The sequence below is a fragment of the Euphorbia lathyris genome, chromosome 7, assembly GCF_963576675.1.
Source record: "Euphorbia lathyris chromosome 7, ddEupLath1.1, whole genome shotgun sequence".
Classification (NCBI taxonomy): domain Eukaryota; kingdom Viridiplantae; phylum Streptophyta; class Magnoliopsida; order Malpighiales; family Euphorbiaceae; genus Euphorbia; species Euphorbia lathyris.
Genome location: NC_088916.1, coordinates 20,618,333 through 20,631,998, shown reverse-complemented (window position 1 = coordinate 20,631,998; position 13,666 = coordinate 20,618,333). Strand labels below are relative to the sequence as shown.

Below are 13,666 nucleotides of genomic sequence, written 5' to 3'. Positions count from 1 at the left end.
AATTGGATTGGTTCATCCCTCATATTCTCATCAAAAAAACTTTTTTAAGACGAACATGAGTTTCACAAAAAGTGGGTTCAACCCCATTTTCAAAAGCAATCTTTTCAACTTCATTTTTTATAATTTCAAATCCATTATTTATGTACTCTTAAAAAAGAGGTTTTCAAGCAATTAATACATGCCTCAATATTCATATCCTTACTTTGGAGATTCTTACTAACTTTATAATGATTTAGCTTGAACAAAACTCATGGTCGTATCATAAAGTGAAAGATTAAGGGGGACGGTTGTTTTGATTGGTTTAAACGAGGTGAATCTTCGTTTTATGTGACATGAATATATGGTTGTACGACATGTAGATGCATATATGGTTGTAACACACGGGCGTGCCTTTTTTCCCTTCGCCTACTATGATCAATATATATACAAGTGAATTGGTCATTGCACAACCACACACTTTACTTGATAGATTTTATGATCTCATTAAGCATAATGCCTCAAACACAATCAAATAAAGGCAATGACCTCCACGAAGTGACTTCACTAGTTGAACAATCCCTACTACTCTAAATTTTACTGCTCATCCTAATTCACCTCGCGATGCAAATACTCCAACCCACAGTCATCCTTAGTGTAACACCCTTCCCAACCATAATAAAACTACTAATACAACTCATCACCAGATTTCCAGATCCCCACCAGCCAGGCGATATGTTCAGCAATTGATTTCACCCCATCTCTTCAATTGCGAGAAGAGAGATTATTTATCATGGCAAGGAAGCAGTCAATGCTTTTTCATGTCCAAGATCCACCTCTTGTTGTTGTGCAAAACATTTACCTAGAGGTTCTTAAGAATATGTTTGACAATGGGATATGAAGGCTGGATGTTATTGAAATTTCAGATTCCTGAATTCAAATTAATGTATGGTGCCTATGTGCACCATGCCGATAACCGATTTCTAAGAATTACCTTTCTCTGAAAGGAGCCCTCTATTCGGTGTTAACTTCTCGACTTATACCAAAGCTCTACCGTACCTTTGTAACCTCTTACTCTTACAGCTAAAACCATCATTATATGGATCTCTAGGCCACACATGAATGATCATGCCATGACTAAAATAATCCTAAAGCTACACAATATCTGTTTATGAACGAAAAAAGTTATGTTCTGGTTCATTTGTTTTCGATTGTTTATAAATCTCTAACTCTAATGCTCTTGAGATTACAAGTATTACAATGCCTTGATGAAAATATAACAACACTCAATTGTAGTTCTAAATTTTTGGATTAACATATAACTACGTGAACCAACTAAATAGTAAGAGTTAGTTAATTCTGTTATTTCTAATGGTAAACACGTTAGTGTGAAATAAAGATACAAAGTTAGTTAATTCTGTTATTTCTAGTTTTGTGCTTTATATATGGTTTTTCATTTCTGACCTTAGATGAGTCAGTTTTTTTATTCTAGACATTAACCTTCTTCTTCTCCTCCTTCTATTCCTTCTAAAATTACTATTTTGTAATGCACATAACGAGACACGTGGAGGAAGTCAAACTATTTAGCTGTCAAGTCAACATAGATGTGTTGAAAATAGGTAGTCACAAGGCAGTTAGGAAAAAACAAAAAGAGAAGAACAAAAGTTTCTTAAAGTTTCTTTTTGATAGCAAAAAAAAAAAGATCTTTTGTAATGTTCACGAAGGAATAAGAAGTTGCATATGAAAATAAGTTAGTTAACATACAACATAATTTTTATTAAAAAAATGAACAAAAATTTAACTTTATTCATTCCATATGAAGATAATGCAACTCGTGATAATCAAAAACACTAAGGGGGTGTTTGGTTCAAACTTCGGAATCGGAATGGGAATGTGACGGAATCAGAATCAGAATGACTATTTATTTATTTTGTTTGGTTACATCCGGTATCGGAATCTGATTCCCTTTAAAACTGTTTGGCTATTTTAAGATCGGAATGGAAATGAATATATTTTTTTAAAATAATTTATTAAATCATACTAATTATTATCGAAAAAAATGTATGAGAAGATGAGATATTGAGATGTTATGTATTATTATATTAATTCGGGTCCCTTCTACCTTTTTTTTGCTTTTTCCTAATTTAAGAAAAAAAATTGTCCATTTACAATTTCTCTCCCTCCCTATCTTGGCTGCTTCTGCCATGCTTCTGCAATTACTTTTTCTGTTTTTAATATTGAAAGGAGGCGTAGAAGTGCAGCAATTTGAAATTGTGGAAGCCATGGTGCAAATCTGAATTTTAGGTTACTGTAGAGAAAGCAATGACAAGGAAGAAGGTTATATCAATGATAATGGAAAGTTGAGTAGTAAGGCAAAAAATACGGATGAATGAGAGAGAGGGTGTGAAAGTGGGGGAAGAAAATAAAATAGAGATAAATAATTAATTTACTATGGAATCAGATTTGATTCTCTGGGGTGTAGAGTGGAATGAGCGATTCCTATATAATAGAGAATCAGATTCCCATTCACTATTATATTTTGTGTAAACAAACATTCAGAAAAGGAATTAAGCATTCCCATTCTTTTTCCCTACCCTATTTTTATCTAACCAAACACTCCCTAACAGTAATATTATAAAAATTAGAGAAACAATCTATAATAGCTTCCAACCCAATAACAAGTCTTGCATATTATATTCGAACACGAGCTTTCCTTGTTGACAGCATAAAACTTTGCTTGCTATATTTTGTTCTTATCAATAACAAAAAAAAAATGGTACAACTGTGTTAATGTCGAAGAAGAAGAATATGTTTAACCGAGTAGCGGAAGAATGAAGGATTAAAAAGTGAATCTTCATCAAATCTTTCTTCTTTTGAATCCATGCATATTTTTCAATTTTCAAAAACAATTAATATGATAAAGAATGAAAAAGTAGAGAGAATGATTTTCAAATTGAAAATTTCATTAAAATTCGTATGATCAATATGGTGTTTTAATTTACAATTTTACTACTATTGCATCAAAAATTTGACGCAACGTTGTAATATTTATCACTGTAGTATTTTATTTTATTCCCAACAAATATATGGTAATGTAAAAATGATATTTTCATTCTTTTAACATTCTTTGGAATTATTATTTTTTCTGTTTTTGCTCTGTTTTTTTCTTTGTGTAATAGAGTTTTCACATTCTCATTAAAAAATGCATAAATGGGACATATCTAATATTTTATTAGTTTGTAATAAGAAAAATTAGAATTTGTGTCGCTGACATGACTTGATTTCACGGTTTTATATGATGGTTCATGTTAGCCGACTCCGAATCATTTCGGAACTAAGGCTTTGTTATTGTTGTAATAAGAAAAACTGTTATTAATTGAAGAACTGTATTTTCCAATATTAATAATCAGTAGCAGTTTTTTAGAATTTGAATTGGAGAAAAATGGATTTTTAGTTGAAAATGTGCCAAGGTGTCATTCATATTTTTTGGTCTTTTTCAATTAGGTTACTTATATTACTATTTTCTTAGACCTTGTTTGATAAGCCACTTAATTGCTTAAATTAAAATGGTAAACACTTATTTAATTTAAGTGCGTTTGATAACGGTTGTTTTTCCACCATTTAAAATAGTTAATTAAGTTAAAAACCACTTATTTTGACAAGTCAAAATATTTATATTTTTTAAAAATTAAATCATTCAATATTTTCAGCACTTATAATATTCAGCACTTAAAATTCAGTATTTATTTTTTTAGCACTTAATTTTCAGTTTTATCAAACAGCACCTTAGTCTAAAACCATTGGGTAAACTTCATTTCCGACATAAATCTAATACTGCTAGTATAAAATCTTGGGGTAAATTACACACATGGCCACTGAACATTACCCATTTTAACATTGTTGCGATTGAACTTTAATTTTTAATAGTATGGCCACTGAAATTTATATTTTTTAACACCGGTAGCCACTCAACACCTTAAAACAATCGTTGACGGTCTCAAAATAAAAAATTCGAAGAGCTTATAATATTCTAAGAAAGTTTAATGCTTAAAAATTTTCATTTTAAGGTTATTTAGGTGTTGTTTGGTAGAGAGAGTGGGTGAAATTTTAGAGAGAGAAAGCTAAAAAAAATTATTTTGAAAAAAAAAATGTAGTTTCAGGATAAATATCATTTCGAACAACTTTAATTCTTCAATATTTTCATTTTAAAATTATTAATAGTCATTTTAAAAAATTAGTTAAAATTAAATTAAAAAAATATAAAATTCAGTCACTGTAATATTAAACTGGTTAAGTTTATGTATTCCACCCTAAAATCTTATCATATCTTCTCACAAATTTAACTACACGGAAATCATTGTTTTAGAATTAATATATAACTCAGCATGATATATCAACAATTCCGATGTCGTCCAGCGGTTAGGATATCTGGCTTTCACCCAGGGGACCCGGGTTCGATTCCCGGCATCGGAATTTTTTTTTTTTTTTTTTATATATTTTCGCGATTCTCTGCTAATTTACACTTAAAATTGTCAGACCATACCTTTTAAGCCAGGGCACCCGGCTTCGATTTCTGGAACCGGAATACTTTTTATTTATTTTTGTATCTTCGCTATTCGCTGCTAATTTACACTTAAAATTGTCTGAACACACGTTTTATTTACTTAAAAAGAATGGGGAACTAAAAAAAAAAAAAAAAAAACATAAATAAACCACAACATAATTTATGTGATTTTTTTAAGATGAGTTCTGGCCTATAACCTAGTATACCAACTAAATTTTCATAATAGCTTTGATAACTCAATTTTCATTGAGTATAAATAATAAAATCAGATTTAATGTATCTATTTTTATGTTTTTTTTTTTTATAAATTTTCTAATTAGTCGGTTCGAAACTCATCAAACACCTTTTAAATGGATCTTCTTCCAATTAATATAAATTGTGGATTACTATACCTAGCCCTTAATTCCCACACTTAGTATCGGGAATAGACAGAAATACCCTTTAGACAAATTTGAAAATTCTCAAAACCTCTCAAACACTCTAAACTCTCTTGGATCAAATCCGGACTAATTTATCAACGAAAACATGGATCGGAGGAGGGACGGCAAAGGAAAAGCACTAATGGTATGAAATTCTGTTTGATTTTGTTGATTTTTGGGTTTTTTTGAATCGAATTTGGTTTTTGGAGGATTCCAGAATCGGGGGTGGGGAGGCCATCACGTCGGCACCTGTGGTGCGGCGTATGAACATCACGCCGCACCACAGGTGACGGCGTGATATTCATACGTCGTCACATGTGGTGAGGCGTGATGGCCTCACACCCTCACCTATGTGAGGGCGTTATAGCATCACGCCCGTGTGGCTTTTTATGAATTTATTTATTTATTTTTTAAGTTAATTTAATTTTGTTATAATTTGTATTATTGTTATTTTTATTTTATTAATTTGATTATAATTTTTATTTTTGTTAATTTTTAAGTTGTAAATTTTATTTTGTTAATTGTAGTTAAATTTAGTTGTAAATTTTATTTTGTTTAATTTAGTTTTGTTAATTTTATGTTGTAATTTTTATGTTGTTAATTATAGGTAAATTTAGTTGTTTATTTTGTTTAATTTAGTTTAGTTAAATTTTTATGTTGTAAATTTTATTTTTTTTAATTTAGTTGTATTATGTTTTATTTTTATATTGTTAATTTATTTTGTTTAATTAGTTTAGTTAATTTTTATTTTATTAATTTTAGTTAAATTTAGTTAAATAATGTGGTGAATATGTGTAGATGGAGCGGGAGACTGTAGCGGAGAAATCTATCTCGTCAGTAGCTAGATGTGGATTACTATACCTAGCCCTTAATTCCCACACTTAGTATCGGGAATAGACAGAAATACCCTTTAGACAAATTTGAAAATTCTCAAAACCTCTCAAACACTCTAAACTCTCTTGGATCAAATCCGGACTAATTTATCAACGAAAACATGGATCGGAGGAGGGACGGCAAAGGAAAAGCACTAATGGTATGAAATTCTGTTTGATTTTGTTGATTTTTGGGTTTTTTTGAATCGAATTTGGTTTTTGGAGGATTCCAGAATCGGGGGTGGGGAGGCCATCACGTCGGCACCTGTGGTGCGGCGTATGAACATCACGCCGCACCACAGGTAACGGCGTGATATTCATACGTCGTCACATGTGGTGAGGCGTGATGGCCTCACACCCTCACCTATGTGAGGGCGTTATAGCATCACGCCCGTGTGGCTTTTTATGAATTTATTTATTTATTTTTTAAGTTAATTTAATTTTGTTATAATTTGTATTATTGTTATTTTTATTTTATTAATTTGATTATAATTTTTATTTTTGTTAATTTTTAAGTTGTAAATTTTATTTTGTTAATTGTAGTTAAATTTAGTTGTAAATTTTATTTTGTTTAATTTAGTTTTGTTAATTTTATGTTGTAATTTTTATGTTGTTAATTATAGGTAAATTTAGTTGTTTATTTTGTTTAATTTAGTTTAGTTAAATTTTTATGTTGTAAATTTTATTTTTTTTAATTTAGTTGTATTATGTTTTATTTTTATATTGTTAATTTATTTTGTTTAATTAGTTTAGTTAATTTTTATTTTATTAATTTTAGTTAAATTTAGTTAAATAATGTGGTGAATATGTGTAGATGGAGCGGGAGACTGTAGCGGAGAAATCTATCTCGTCAGTAGCTAGATGTGGATGAGGATGAGGATACACCACGTCATACGAGAAGATGTGGTATTGATATATCAGGCCGTAGATGGAGAGGGGCTGTAACGCAGCAGGTGCGGGGGGGAGGGGGGGCTTCGATAGATCAGTCTGTGTTGGATCAACCCGAGTTTGAGGGAGAGGAGGCGAATGATTTGGGAGAACGAGATCTTGGTATTGATGTTGTCGATGAGTATTTTCAGGAGTTAGCTGAGGCACAGCGATGGCCGGAATCTGATGGTGATGATGATGTGTAGCTGACCCAGGGTTCGAGCAGACGGCGCATGGTGGTCGTTTTGCTAGTACATGTATGATTTATGTTTGAGTATTATTTAAAATTTGAGTATTATTTATAGTATAGTATTATTTATAGTATAGTATTATTTATAATTTTAGTATTATTTATAATTTTAGTATTATTTAAAAGGCCTAATACATAAATAACCTTCTGAACTTATCCAAATGTTGCAACCGCCCCTCAACTTTCAATTGTAACAACTTACCCCTCAAACTTGTCCAATTGTAAAGCATAACCCCAAATTGAGATTTTTTTACCCCGTACTTGAAGCATCCATAAAATGTTTCCCCGAATTCATATCACGCTATGAAATCTTCAATGGAGCTATTTCTCCACATAAACACATTTCACCCATATAATATCCCAAAACTTTGAATCAAGAAATCACTAAAAAACGAATAGCAATAACAAAAAGAAGAAGAAGAAGAAGTTAAAGAATAAGTTGAAGAATTGAGGATTTGGTTACTTAAATACTGATATTTTTGGGTCTAAAGATCTGATTATCACATTCCACGAGCGTTTGCAACTTTTGTATTTCACGTGTTTTTCAATTGCAGTCCATGTCAGCAATTTGGAGTTCTGTTTTACAATTGGACAAGTTTGAAAGGTTATGTTTTACAATTGGACAAGTTTGAAGGGTAAGTTGTTACAATTGAAAGTTGGAGGGGGCAGTTGTAACATTTGGATAAATTCATGAGTTATTTGTGTATTAAGCCTATTTAAAATTATTATAGTATTATTTATAGTATAATATTATTTATGATTGGATCATTGCTACTGGATCGTCCCAGCTTCTATAAAAAAATTATAATTTTAGTATTATTTAAAATTTAATATTATTTTTGGTATAGTGTTATTTATAATTTTAGTATTAATTATACTTTTAGAATTATTTTTAGTATAGTGTTATTTAAAAAACTCAGTATTATTTTTAGTATAGTTTAGTATTATTTAAAATTTTTAGTATTATTTTATAGTTGAGTATTTTTTTTTTTTTTTTTTGCAGGTGACGTGGTTGCCTTATGGTTCAGTCGCTGATGACGATCAGCTACAAGTGTCCTACACTGGTTGGATACGGTGTAGAGACATTGTTGAGCCGTATATGCCCGATCGAGTCATACGTCAGGTCGGTTATTGTTGTCCTCAAAAGAGACTCTAGCAAGTGCACTAGATACAAGTAATAAAGTGATAAGTGAGTATCGTCTCCACAGGGATTGTGATTCAAATAAATATCGGAAATCGTTGCTAAACAGTGTGTGTTGCAACAGTGTGTGTTGCAACAGTGTCTTCCCTTATGGTTGATTGTTTGATATTGGTTGTTTAATGAATCAGGCAGAATGATAAAAACAAGGAAATAAGATTACTTTTCAAAGATTTTAGGGAATAGAACAGGCTCGACATAACCGAACACGGTGTGCTACATCTTACAACATTCCATGAATAAAAGATAATGCCAACGAAACCAAAGTATCAGTTTTGAAGTGAGTTTGAGTCAACTGTCGTGTGTTCTCAAACTCCTAAGATTTACTAACATCTTTAGCGTCCTAAAGATACGTTCTTTCTAGCATTAAGAACAAAACTGCATTTCTAAATGAGAAAACCCTCGACACAACCTTCTAACTTGTCAGCTTCGAAGTTGGGAGATCAATAGAGATATCGGTGAAGATGAAAGCAGTGTCCTAACATTCATCTAACACATGCATACATGCTTAAGCAAGAAAGTTAAATCCTCATTGACCATAACATTGGCAAAATACTAAATATTCATAAAAACATTGTAAAACTTACACCACCGGGCCGGTCAGGCCGTGCCCGTTCAAAATGTCTACTCACTCATATCGAGCAGTGAGCAGAAGAGGATTCTTGTTACAGCTTGAGACTCCATGAGAGCTCTTTTCTTCCTTCTATTCTACTTGTCTAAAAAAAACTAAAACTAAGAAAATATTCTGATACCTAAACCTTCTCTGCTTTTCCTATTTAAAGGGAAAAGACAGAGACTACCCAAAATCGGTACAACTTTCGTACCTTTTTACAAAAAAAGTCAACTACTTACTACAATTAAAATAAACTAAAATGATTAACTTTTAGATTAACCCTTGAACACTCAAGGGGGCAAGACTTCAAATCATCTTGCTTCTTTGGGCAATCCCATCGCCACACACTTTCACCTGCTGTCCTGCCACTTTCCTTTCACTGCCACCAACGATCTGTCGTTGTCCGTCATTGGATAATCCGGCGTTTAACCGCTGGAAATAAGTAAGACTTCACTCCTCATTGGCATTAGCGAAACAAGCCGTTTCCAGCGAGTTTAGCATTTTTCTTTGCTTATCTGCATAAGGACATTAATTAGCCCTTATTCCTTACAAAATGATATAAAAATACCCGAATTCCCTTATAATTTATCTGTTAAACTTAGTCAATTTCATGCCTAACAGTTATGTTCAGCCTATCCCGGCTGAGCGTATTAGACCTGATATTGCATTCCGACCATGGAAGTCTCTATCGTATAGACTCGCGCATTCATCTGTTACACTTGATGATACTTGGCGGAGGTTTCCATCGACTCGTGGCGTTGATCGGAGGAGATGCCAACCAGTTGGAGTCGATCCCACTGCTTGTGATGTGGGGTACATGGAGTGGTACAGACGATATGCACATCCGCATCTGCTTCATACCTCTCGGGATGCGTCGATCCAGCATGCTCGCTCCAATAGCAAATATGTAAGTTTATTATTATTTTTTTATTTATTATTGGTTTACAGATGTTTGTTTTTTAATATTTAATTTTCTGCAGTGGGTTAGCCGTTTGCTACGTATCATTGACCGGTCGCTCGTCGAGAGAAATGATGCGGAGGCTCCACTTATTAGGACTGATATGGAGCAGTTTATGGACGAGTGGCGTCGGGCGAACTGATATATGTTGTAATATACTAGAACTTATTGTTTTTAACACATATGTAATATTTTGTGTATATTAATTAATTGTAATGTTAATGTTGTATATTTAAAACTAAAATGTTAATAACTATAATCCGTAATAAACTGCCTACTCCGCAATAGTATACAAGCGTATGAAACATAATTGCTTTCCTCTCCCGACACGAAGGCGTGAGGGAATCACGCCTCACTACAAGGTGAGGCGTGATTCCCTCACGCCCTCGTGTCGGGAGAGGAAAAAAATTATGATTTTCCACCCCAACACCTGAAAGGGTATTTTCGTCATTTCACGGAGCTCGTGATGGGAAATTGAGACTATGTGTAAAAACACCCACCTATAAATTTATATGATTTGTATTATTATTTTCCTTGTTTACTTAATCTAATTTACAATCTAACTCAATTTTCTTATTGAAGTGTTTGTCCGAAAATTTTATTTCCAATAAAATATTTTATTCAACTTTTACGCAATTTATATTTTCTAAAATTAGTTTTCTATCTGAATAAATAAATAATTATTTTTATTCTATTCAAAATTTAATGAAAACAAATTAATTCCTTCAAAATGTATTTAACAATGAGCAAGTGTCCTAGTTTTAAAAAATGAAAAATATAATAAGAACCACGAAATTTCGTTTGGTTCGTGGAATAACTATTCACACCTTTGGTTCAATGTTTTTTTTATAAAATAGCTATTCAATGAAATCCTTATTCCATGGAATCCCTATTCCTTATTTTCATGGAATAGCTATTCTTTAATTTATCAAAGGAATAGCTTATTCCTAATTTTATATTTTTATAATTTGTAAAATTATCCTCCATTAATCCTCAATCTTCTCTCTAGTCCATTTCTCAAATCCTATATATTTTGACGAATCCATAATTTATATCATAAAAAAACGTGAAAAATGAAAAAAAAAATGAGAAAAACAGTTAAAAAATGTAAAAATACGAAAAATATGAAACACAAAAATGTAGATAATGTAAAAAAGTTACAAACACGAGAATATAAAAAAAAACGTGAAAAACATGAAACGTGAACAAATGGAAAAAAAAATAAGAAAATGCAAAAAAAAGAAGCAAACACATGAATAACGCGAAAAGGTGACAACAAGAAATGTACTAAAAACGTGAAAAAATACGAAAAACATGAAAACATGAAAAAACACAAAAACGTAAAAGAAATACGAAAAACATGAAAATGTAAAAAAATGTTAAAACACAAAAATGTGACAATACGTGAAAAACGCGATAAACATGAAAATACAAAAAACGCAAGCAAAACACGAAGACATGAAAAAATGTGAATAACACGAAAAAGTAATAAAATGCGAAAAACACAAAAACGTGAAAAAAACGAAATCGTGAAAAACCGAAAAATTAAAACGTGAAAATGTGAAAAAACAAAAAAAAATACAACGTGAATAAAAAATACGAAAATGTGAACAAACACCAAAAACAAGAAAACTTGGAAACATGAAAAAGTGGAAAAGTGTAAAAAAATGCAAAAAAACATAAAAATATGAAAAAAAATGTAATAAACGCATTTTTCATATTTTCGTGTTTTCCTACCTTTTTATGCTTTTCTGTTTTTAAAATTTTTTTATTTTCATGATTTTTGAATTTTTTCACTTTTTGTGTTTTCATGTTTTTTTAAATTTTTTTCACGTTTTTCTGTTTTTCATATTTTTCCGTATTTTCGTGTTTTTAACATTTTCATGTTTCCCACATCTTTTTATGTTTTTTTGTGTTTTTTTTCATTTTCTTATTTTCATGAGCTTTCTACATATTTTTGCGTTTTCATAACTTTCCACATCTCTATAATCATGTTTTTATTGTTTTTTCGTTTGTAAATTTTTTTGTGTTTTTTTCCGTCTTTCATGTTTCTCTTTTTTCTGTAATTTTACATATTTTTTAAAATAATATATATTAAATATTTGAACAATTTATAGTAATAATTAAAATTTTAAAAGAAATAAGATATTACATTTACGGGTAATGTTATCTTTTAAATAAGAAAATTATCTATTCTATTCTATTTTATTCTACCAACCAAACATAGAAAATAATTATTTCTAGAAATTTTTATTCTATTCTTTGCTATTCCATTCTTTAGGAACAGTCATTCTATTCTATTCCATTCCATTCTATTAATAGTACAATATTAAAAATAGTAAGTGAAAAATCTTACAATGCGTAACGAAAAAGTATAAATATATGAAAATATATAATATAATTAGCTTATTTTATATTATATGCATAATATTAATAATTTATAAAACTTCAAAACTTTTTTAGTGTATTTGAAACTTAGAGGAAGAGGATTTGGTTTATTTGCTACCGAACAAATATTGCTTTTCAAAAATTTGATCCGTATTTTTTATATGGTAAATGCTATGTTTACTTTGTTTTTTACAAAGTAACCATAGAAGACACCTAACATATAGATCCAAAACCCACCTGAAGCCCAAGTCAGGTTTAATTATGGGTCTTTTACATAAAGATAAAAAATGATAAAAATATTTATAATTTAATCAAATTAATAATTTTATTAGTATTATATCAGATATATCATTTTTTATTTTAAAACTGTCAAATATTTTTGAATTTCTATCATCTTTTAACATTCTCTAACCATTTCTAACCAATCATTTATTAATAACTTCCTAATTGACAAAATACAAAATATGATTTCCTATAACTGTAAATTACTTTTTATAAAGGCTTTTCTGTGTAATTTCCCTTTTAATCAGCGCTCTACTTATATAAGCCTGCCTATTCAAGGCCCTGATATCATATAGATTTGGTGTTTCGGCCCTTAGAGCAAATCGAGATCTAAGGGTAATATGAACTTGTTAGCACTATCTAAACTTTATAAAAACCAACATGTGACATGAAAACCATTCAAGATATATGAGCTCTTTCTAGAACTTTTTTTTTTTTTTCATTACTCTTTCTCATTCTAGTTTGACTATCTCCCCTTTATAATAATAATATTATTAAAAAAAATCGAACTAAATTTGCTCACGAATCTATTCAAGAGCTCTTTCACAAATTTATAATGCCCGTAATTTGAGCCGGATTTCATCGTACTCAAGCTCTCTTTTATAAATTGAGTCGAACACGGTTCAATTTTTATCGAGCCGAACGTCACAATATTTCGGTGTTGTTATATGGTCAGTTAATTTACAAAGTTAGACCGTGTATTTTGGATAATTTCCAAAGTCAGTCTTTTTAATTGTACCAAATCGCTTTCTTTTGGTGTAAATACGACAACAATTTTTTAAAAAATGACTGAGTTTATAAACTGCAAAAGAACATACTCATAATTGCAAACTTTTAAACTACGAGGATTGTATTTACAAATTCGTCAAACCAAAAGGTTTATTTCTATACTTTTCCCTTATATATATAATCAATAATATATTAAAAAATTATTTTAATAAATAATTATAAACAAAATGATAAATTTACCTATCCACCATAATTTAATTTAGTGCTTCATAATATTAGATAAATTAATATATTAAAAAACCAATAATGTAATATTTAATTATTTTTTATTATTTAAAAAATTATTTTTTATTAAATCAATGGATAAGATGCAAAAATACACCTAACATTTACAGTCAGGAGCAATTTTATCCTTAGCGTTGACAGCCAAAAGCAAATTTACCCATAATGTTGTCCAATTGGGCCAATTTAAGAAATAATTTATCAAACT

General features: G+C 30.3%; 1 non-coding gene across 1 annotated transcript; it reads left to right on the top strand.

Annotated features, from left to right (window-relative positions):
- The first annotated feature begins 4,377 nt into the window (after positions 1 to 4,377).
- Positions 4,378 to 4,449, top strand: TRNAE-UUC (transfer RNA glutamic acid (anticodon UUC)). Its single transcript has one exon. It is a non-coding gene; the product is annotated as a tRNA-Glu (tRNA).
- Positions 4,450 to 13,666: the final 9,217 nt, after the last annotated feature.